Source organism: Heteronotia binoei, chromosome 1 (assembly GCF_032191835.1).
Source record: "Heteronotia binoei isolate CCM8104 ecotype False Entrance Well chromosome 1, APGP_CSIRO_Hbin_v1, whole genome shotgun sequence".
Classification (NCBI taxonomy): domain Eukaryota; kingdom Metazoa; phylum Chordata; class Lepidosauria; order Squamata; family Gekkonidae; genus Heteronotia; species Heteronotia binoei.
The window spans coordinates 4,174,901-4,183,709 of record NC_083223.1 but is presented as its reverse complement, the minus strand read 5'-3'; positions in this window follow the sequence as shown (position 1 = coordinate 4,183,709).

Below are 8,809 nucleotides of genomic sequence, written 5' to 3'. Positions count from 1 at the left end.
TTCATCGAATGCCCACGAGTTCTTGTATTGTGAGAAAGGGACAAAAGGACTTCTTTCTCTACTTTCTCCATCCCATGCATTATCTTGTAAACCTCTATCATGTCACCCCCGCAGTCGACGTTTCTCCAACCTAAAGAGCCCCAAGCGTTTCTAACCTTTCTTCATAGGGAAAGTGTTCAAACCTTTAATCATTCTAGTTGCCCTTTTCTGGACTTTTTCCAATGCTATAATATCCTTTTTGAGGTGCGGTGACCAGAACTGCATACAGTATTCCAAATGAGACCATATTCCAAATGGGTCAGCCATAGCTGTCGCAGAGTTGTCCTTGAAAGGGCAGCTTCTGGGAGAGCTCTCTCAGCCCCACCCACCTCACAGGGTGTCTGTGGAAGATAAAGGATATTGTGAGCTGCTCTGAAACTCTGAGATTCGGAGTGGAGAGTGGGTTATAAATCCAATATCATCATCTTCTTCTTCTTCTTCATCATCATCAGGGGTGGCCAAGTCTGCTTAATGTAAGAGCCACATAGAATAAACGTCAGATGTTTGAGAGCCGCAAGATATGAACATCAGATGTTGGAGAGCCACAAGACAGGAGGGCAAATAAATGGGGGAGGTGGAGGTGGAATGAAAGCAACTTTAAGTGCATTCTCCAAGCCACCAGCTTGGCTTGGATAAGTTATTTAAAGAGAGAAATGCCTTCTCCAAGCAGGCCAAAAGGGCACACGATATATGTCAAAGAGCCACGTGTAGCTCCCGAGCCACAGTTTGGCCACCTCTGTTCTATATCGTCAGCATCATCTTCTTCTTCGTCGTCTGTTGTTGCCAGGATCTCTCAGACGCAAAAGCTTTGTTTGCTTATTTGCATCTCAGGTCTGGTTTTGAGTCATCTGTCTCCGTAGAGCTTTGATCTGCCTACAGGAGCTTCTGGCAAAAGGCTAGAGTTGGTTCCACATCCCCCTGACCTCCTCAAGGAAGGTGATTGTAAGCTCCAAGTAGGCCGATCTCCTCAGATCTCGGAAGCTAAGCAGGGTCAGCTCTGGTTAGTACTTGGATGGGAGACCACCAAGGAGGTCCAGGGTTGCTACGCAGAGGCTGACAATGGCAAACCACCTCTGAACATCCTTTGCCTTGAGAACCCTTTGGGATCGCTGTAAGTCGGTCGCAACTCCAAGACACTTTCCACCACCACCACCAGTTCAACATCATCGCCTCTCTAAGAGCCAATTTGGTACAGTGGTTAAGCATGCGGACTCTTATCTGGGAGAACCGGGTTCAATTCCCCACTCCTCCACTTGCAGCTGCTGGAATGGCCTTGGGGTCAGCCATAGCTCTCTTATCTGGGAGAACCAGGTTTGATTCCCCCCCTCCTCTACTTGCAGCTGTTGGAATGGCCTTGGGTCAGCCAGAGCTCTCTTCTCTGGGAGAACCGGGTTTGATTCCCCACTCCTCCACTTGCAGCTGCCGGAATGGCCTTGGGTCAGCCAGAGCTCTCTTCTCTGGGAGAACCGGGTTCGATTCCCCACTCCTCCACTTGCAGCTGCCGGAATGGCCTTGGGTCAGCCAGAGCTCTCTTATCTGGGAGAACCGGGTTTGATTCCCCCCCTCCTCTACTTGCAGCTGTTGGAATGGCCTTGGGTCAGCCAGAGCTCTCTTATCTGGGAGAACCGGGTTTGATTCCCCCCTCCTCTACTTGCAGCTGCCGGAATGGCCTTGGGTCAGCCAGAGCTCTCTTATCTGGGAGAACCGGGTTTGATTCCCCCCTCCTCTACTTGCAGCTGTTGGAATGGCCTTGGGTCAGCCAGAGCTCTCTTATCTGGGAGAACCGGGCTTGATTCCCCACTCCTCCACTTACAGCTGCTGGAATGGCCTTGGGTCAGCCATAGCTCTCTTATCTGGGAGAACCGGGTTTGATTCCCCCCTCCTCCACTTGCAGCTGTTGGAATGGCCTTGGGTCAGCCATAGCTCTCTTATCTGGGAGAATCGGGTTTGATTCCCCCCTCCTCCACTTGCAGCTGTTGGAATGGCCTTGGGTCAGCCATAGCTCTCTTATCTGGGAGAATCGGGTTTGATTCCCCCCTCCTCCACTTGCAGCTGCTGGAATGGCCTTGGGTCAGCCATAGCTCTCATATCTGGGAGAACCAGGTTTGATTCCCCCCTCCTCCACTTGCAGCTGTTGGAATGGCCTTGGGTCAGCCATAGCTCTCTTATCTGGGAGAATCGGGTTTGATTCCCCCCTCCTCCACTTGCAGCTGTTGGAATGGCCTTGGGTCAGCCATAGCTCTCTTATCTGGGAGAATCGGGTTTGATTCCCCCCTCCTCCACTTGCAGCTGTTGGAATGGCCTTGGGTCAGCCATAGCTCTCTTATCTGGGAGAACCGGGTTTGAATCCCCCCTCCTCCACTTGCAGCTGTTGGGATGGCCTTGGGTCAGCCGTAGCTCTCTTATCTGGGAGAATAGGGTTTGATTCCCCCCTCCTCCACTTGCAGCTGCTGGAATGGCCTTGGGTTAGCCATAGCTCTCTTATCTGGGAGAACCGGGTTTGATTCCCCACTCCTCCTCTTGCACCTGCTGGAATGGCCTTGGGTCAGCTAGAGCTCTCTTATCTGGGAGAACTGGGTTTCATTCTCCTCTTGCACCTGCTGGAATGGCCTTGGGTCAGCCAGAGCTCTCTTATCTGGGAGAACCAGGTTCGATTCCCCACTCCTCCACTTGCACCTGCTGGAATGGCCTTAGGTCAACCAGAGCTCTCTTATCTGGGAGAACCGGGTTTGATTCCCCACTCCTCCACTTGCACCTGCTGGAATGGCATTGGGTCAGCCATAGCTCTCTTATCTGGGAGAACCGGGTTCGATTCCCCACTCCTCCACTTGCAGCTGCTGGAATGGCCTTGGGTCAGCCATAGCTCTGGCAGAGGTTGTCCTTGAATAGGCAGCCGCTGTGAGAGTTCTCTTAGCCCCAGTCACCTCACAGGGTGTCTGTTGTGGGGGAGGAAGGGAAAGGAGTTTGTGAGCCGCTCTGAGACTCTTCAGAGTAGAGGGCAGGATATAAATCCCATATCTTCATCTACTTCACAGGGTGTCTGTTGTGGGGGAGGAAGGTAAAGGAGATTGTGAGGCTCTCTGAGACTCTTCGGAGGGCGGGCTATAAATCCAATATCTTCTTTTTCTTAAGTGCATGGACTCTTATCTGGGAGAACCGGGTTTGATTCCCCACTCCTCCACTTGCACCTGCTGGAATGTTCTTGGGTCAGCCATAGCTCTTGCAGGAATTGCCCTTGAAAGGGCAGCTTCTGGGAGATCTCTCTCAGCCCCACCTACTTCACAGGGTGTCTGTTGTGGCGGAGAGAGGTAAAGGAGAGTGTGAGGCGCTTTGAGACTAGGAGTGGAAGGCAGGATATAAATCCAATATCACCATCACCACCACCACCACCACCACCACCACCACCACCACCACCATCACCACCACCACCACCACCACCACCACCACCACCACCACCACCACCACCACCACCTTCTTCTTCTTCTTCTTCTTCTTCTTCTTCTGTTTTCCTTTTCTCCTCAGCCATCCTGCTCCCCCACAAGGGCCTCCTTGAACAAGAAAGCAGATCTCAGCCTAGGACGAAATTCCCTTTGCATCACCCAGACACAATCTCTCAGACACAAAAGTTTTTGGTTTGCTTATTTGCATTTCAGGTCTGGTTTTGAGTCATCTGACTCCATAAAGCTTTGACCTGCCTACAGGAGCTTCTGGCAAAAGTCAAGAGCCAGTTCCACATCCCCCTGACCTGGACGGCCCAACCTAGGCCGATCTCGTCAAATCTAAGAAGCTAAGTAGGGCTAGCAGTTGGACAGGAGACTGCCAAAGAAGTCCAGGGTTCCTATGTGGAGGCAGGCAACAGCAAGCCACCCTTGAACATTCCCTGCCTTGAAAACCCTTTGGGTTTGCTGTAAGTCGGTCAGAACTCCAAGGCACTTCCCACCACGACCACCACCAGTTCAACACCATCGCCTCTCTGGGTGTTTTTACACTGACAGTTTGTGACTCTCTATCACCGCGTTGGAAACTCGCTTTTTACATTACCTAACGTTCTCACAACTGTTTGGCATCGTTGCTGCCCGAAGGATCTACATTTGTTTCGGTGAGATGAGTTCCGGCGCTGCTGCTGCAACGTTTTTCTCAAAACTTGTTTTGATCTGTTCCTTTCTCTACAGGCGTTTCAAACGTGGATTGTAGAAGTTTTCATGCATTTTAAAAGACTCCTCCAAAAGCCACCACAAGGTGCAGTGATTTGCATGAGAACTGACGGCACTTGGAATTTGTACATATCGTTGCTTGCCTCAGCTTGTAATTTAAATGTGTATTGCTTTTGCATTGTTGACACGATTTCCAAGCAATCAAATGCATTTAACTAAGCACTGGTATTCCATCTGCCCTCTGATCGGAGACCCCTCCCAAAAAAATTGAAACACTTTCAGCAGGAAATATATAAGTTTGACTACGCAAAATGAGCAGACTAAATCCACAAATGTAAAAGGAAAATAATTAAAGCGGAACGGTGGCAGGCGATTTGAAGACTCTAAAACTCTGGATCAAACTGAATGTAAAAACACCCACAAAGTCAAGAAGAGATGGAGTTGGGCGCATCCGTGGCTACAAGCCAAACGCCGGCCTGCATCCAACCTTGCATTTTCTCTGACAGAACAGCGTTGGCGGAAATGTTGTGTGTGGCAGTTTCTGATGATTCCCCTCCACATCTGAAGATCTCCAATTTGTTCCACTATGCTGCTGAGGGGGTACTGCCCCTCCCCCGCTAAAAGAATTCACATGGTGCCGGGGTTGCCACCTTTTGGTAGGGAAATACCTGGAGATTTTCTGGGGGGGAGCCTGGGATGGGTGTAGGGTTGCCAGGTCTAATTCAAGAAATATCTGGAGACTTTGGGGGTGGAGCCAGGAGACATTGAGGGTGGAGCCAGGAGACTTTGGGGGTGGAGCCAGGAGCAAGGTTGTGACAAGTGCAATTGGAGTCAAAAGGGAGTTCTGGCCATCACATTTAAGGGACCGCAAACCTTTTAAATGTCTTCCCTCTATTGGAAGCAATGGATAGGGGCCCCTTCTTTGGGGGTTCATAGAATTGGACCCCCCTGGTCCAATCTTTTTGAAACTTGAGGGGGTGTTTTGAGGAGAGGTACCAGATGCTATGCTGAAGAATGTGGTGCCTCTACATCAGAAAACAGCGCCCCCTCCTCCCCGGAGCCCCAAATAGCTGCAGACCAATTCTCTATAGATGACAGCCTTTCAAATACTTGAAGATGGTGATCATATCACCACTCAGTTGCCTCCTCTCCAGGCTAAACATGCCCAGCTCCAAGGAAGGAGAGCCCACTACCTCCCGAGGAAGCCTGTTCCACTGAGGAATTGCTCTAACCGTCAGGAAGTTCTTCCTCATGTTGAGCCGGAAACTCTTCTGATTTAATTCCAACCCATTGGTTCTGGTTCTGGTCCAGAAAACAATTCCACACCATCCTCTATAGGACAGCCCTTCAAGTACTTGAAGATGGTGATCCTATCATCTCTCGGTCGCCTCCTCTCCAAGCCAAACATCCCCAGCTCCTTCAACCTTTCCTCATAGGACTTGGTCTCCAGACTCTTCACCATCTTCGTCTCCCTCCTCTGGACCCCTTCCAGCTTGTCTATATCCTTCTTAAAATGTGGGGCCCAGAACTGAGCACAATAGTCTAGGTCAGGGAAGGCCAAACTTGCTTAACATAAGAGCCACATAGATGCTTGGGAGCTGCAAGATATGAACGAGAGATGTTTGAGAGCCGCAGGACAGAAGGGAGAGAGGGGTGAGAAGACAACAACTTTAACTTTAAACGCATTCTCCAAGCCTCTGGCTGGCTTGGCAAAGTGACTTAAAGAGACAAATGCCTTCTCCAAGCTGGCCGGCGAAGCAGTGGGGGCTTTGAGAGCCACATAATATGTCTGAAAGAGCCACATGTGGCTCCCGAGCCACAGTTTGGCCACCCCTGCTCTAGGTGATCTGGTTTGCGTTACTGGCTATTCCACCACAATGGTGGTTTGTCTTATGCAGGGGCTGTTTTGTAGAAAAATAGGTGGCGGAGCTCATTAGCATAACTCATTAGCATATGTCACTCCCCCCCCCCAACCAAAAGCAACCGGATGCAAGAAAGGAGAGCCCCGGGTGGGCAAGGCCTGGCTAGAGATCCAACCAGCCCAAGCAGGCCTCGCTCACCTAGGACTCTCCTTGGCTGCCCCCCCCCCCACAGTCAAAAGGCCAGTAAGCCACCTGCCGCCCCAAATCACATAAGAAGTGGAGAAAGGGTGGTGTGGGCTTCTCCAGGTGTTAATGAGGGCTGCTGGGGGTGTGGCAAAGCCCCTGGTGGCTGGCTGGCTGCCTACTCTCCCAATCCAGGGATTATTATGCGGCTGTCTACTATTCAATGGACAAGGTAGGTGGGGAAGAAGAGGGGGAACCCTCAGAAAGGTTCAGGAGCTGCGCTCCCGTGAGCTCCTGCTGAATCCGAGGCCTGGTCTTATGGATTTACATGGAAGTCTGAGAAATGCGACAAAGTTTGAGTTATCTCAACCTCTTTTGGAAAGTGGCCTCCTTGCATAGTAGCTTCCGGATCACTCCACCGGTTTAAGATGGTTAAGCAGAAGTGATTGCGCAGATGAAACAAGCACTATAGCCTCCAGACGGAGCAGCCTATCACCGAATAAAGAGGAGGAGGTTTGGAGTTATGCAGAAGGTTATGACTGACTGTACACAGGTGTAAGGATAAACCTTCACAGTGACGACCCAGACCCTAAATCTAGGGCAGCAAGATTCCCGTGGCAAGTTTGGGAGACAATATTACAAAAGCTTCGAAACTGTTTAGCTCGTATTTTTAACCAGCAACCCCAAACACCACAGCTAACTTAGCAAGCTGCATGATGCAAACTGAAAGTTCAGCAAACTTAATGGGGTTTTTTCATATGCCACAGGTTTCCTGGCTGCAAAAATTTCAGATTTGCATTTGCAAAACCAACGAATTGGGGGCTTTAAAAACCTCTGAAAATAAAAACGGAAAGAACTGCGTGCAGATAGGGATGCAGAGGGAGATATAAGATCTCCACTTTATGTAAATACATATAGAATTAGGTTTCTGCAAGCAACCATATACAACCAAACATCGTTCTAGTGTTTTATCTTTCAAGGAAAGAGATGACTTATAAAAGATTACAGACACTCCAAATGGTATATTGCAGGGCGGTGGAAAGAGGTCCCCAGGTATGCAAAAGTATGAATTAGCTTGACATCTGCATGTATAAAATGTTGGTGCGAATTTAAACTGCTGCTTCCGAAGTTCGGATGAAGTTCAGACACTGAATGATTTCAGTGTCAGTGTTATCAGTAACTGGTGTCTGGACACTTCACTTTGCAATGTACCCTCCTTTAGCGGGCTTTTGCATTCTTTTAAACTTATCATGGCACAATTAAAGCTTACTGAGTAGATAAACAGATACCTACTCAAGAGTTATCTGCAACCCTGCTTTTGTAGGAATATTTTACTACAAAAGATGTGAGATTTCAGCTAGCTGGGAGACCAGGTCCTGATGAGTCCTCTTTCAAAAGTCCTGGAAAGGGCCCTGCCCCCTTCCCGCCTTTTTCCTCACAGAAACCATGGCTTGAAGGAGGGCAATAATGCTGTGGTTGCCCAGCAGTGGCCACTGGGGACATTTGTTTCTTAAAGCTACAGAAGCTGCTTCTATTATCTTTTTCGAGGGGGGATTGACCTCCCAATTTTTTAAATTTTATTTTTTTAGGTTTCAGATTTTTCTGCAAACTTGGGGCTTTTTCTGGTTTGTGGAAATATCCATCTTGTCTGTTCATGGCTCCAGTCTCTGGATTTAAGTATCCACATATTTGACCAAGTTGAGAATTAGATATCTTGATGTGGCGACACACACTTTCTACCACTTAATGTTAACTGTGTCCCTTGATTGGTAAAGGAGCGCTTGCTAAATGAAAATCTGTCACCATGGTGGGGAAGGAAAAAAAATGGCCGCCTCATGTTCTGTTAGTCGGTGTGAGTCCCTCCTTCAAGGTGAGTGCAGCCTGACTGAACGGGGCCCACTTCACAGGACGGTTGAATTCAACTATCTTTCCAGAGCAACAAGATTCCTAAATTAAATACATTGGTCAAATTCAAATACATACCCTTCAGCAAGTTGGCCTTTTCAATTCTCCCATAGTTTTTGGGCTAACCAGACAGGTAAGGCCCTCATTTTCAAGGCACAATATTCATGTCTTTCTGCTTCAGGAGAAGTGTGAGAAGAACACACACAATCCACTCCATTTTCTCCACTGCTGTTTGTCTAGAAAATCTGACGTGATTTATAGAAGATAGACTTGGCTACCCCGTTCCAGTTCCAAGAAGTCAGCATAGACTGAGGATTTCTTAGCCACAGTATTTGTGTTAGGCTCAGTTAAAAGATTTCCCAGGCTGAGTGCCATTCAGAACCATCTGGAGCAGAGCTAGAAATATTTCCAGCCCTAGATCCTTCCAGTCAAAAGTGAGGAGCCCCCTAAATTTGAAAGCCTGGTGTAGTCAATGCACAACTTCAATACCTCCACGTCACAGCATTATGAAGAACTCTCTCTCTCTTCAGAGAAACTTCTGAGGGACTTCTCAAATGAAATCTGAGGAATTCTGAGAGAAACCAGAAACTAAAACAGCCATCCAAAAAGTCTTTACGCTACTGAGGGAAAATACAATTCTAACAGGTTGCCACGACAATATCTAGA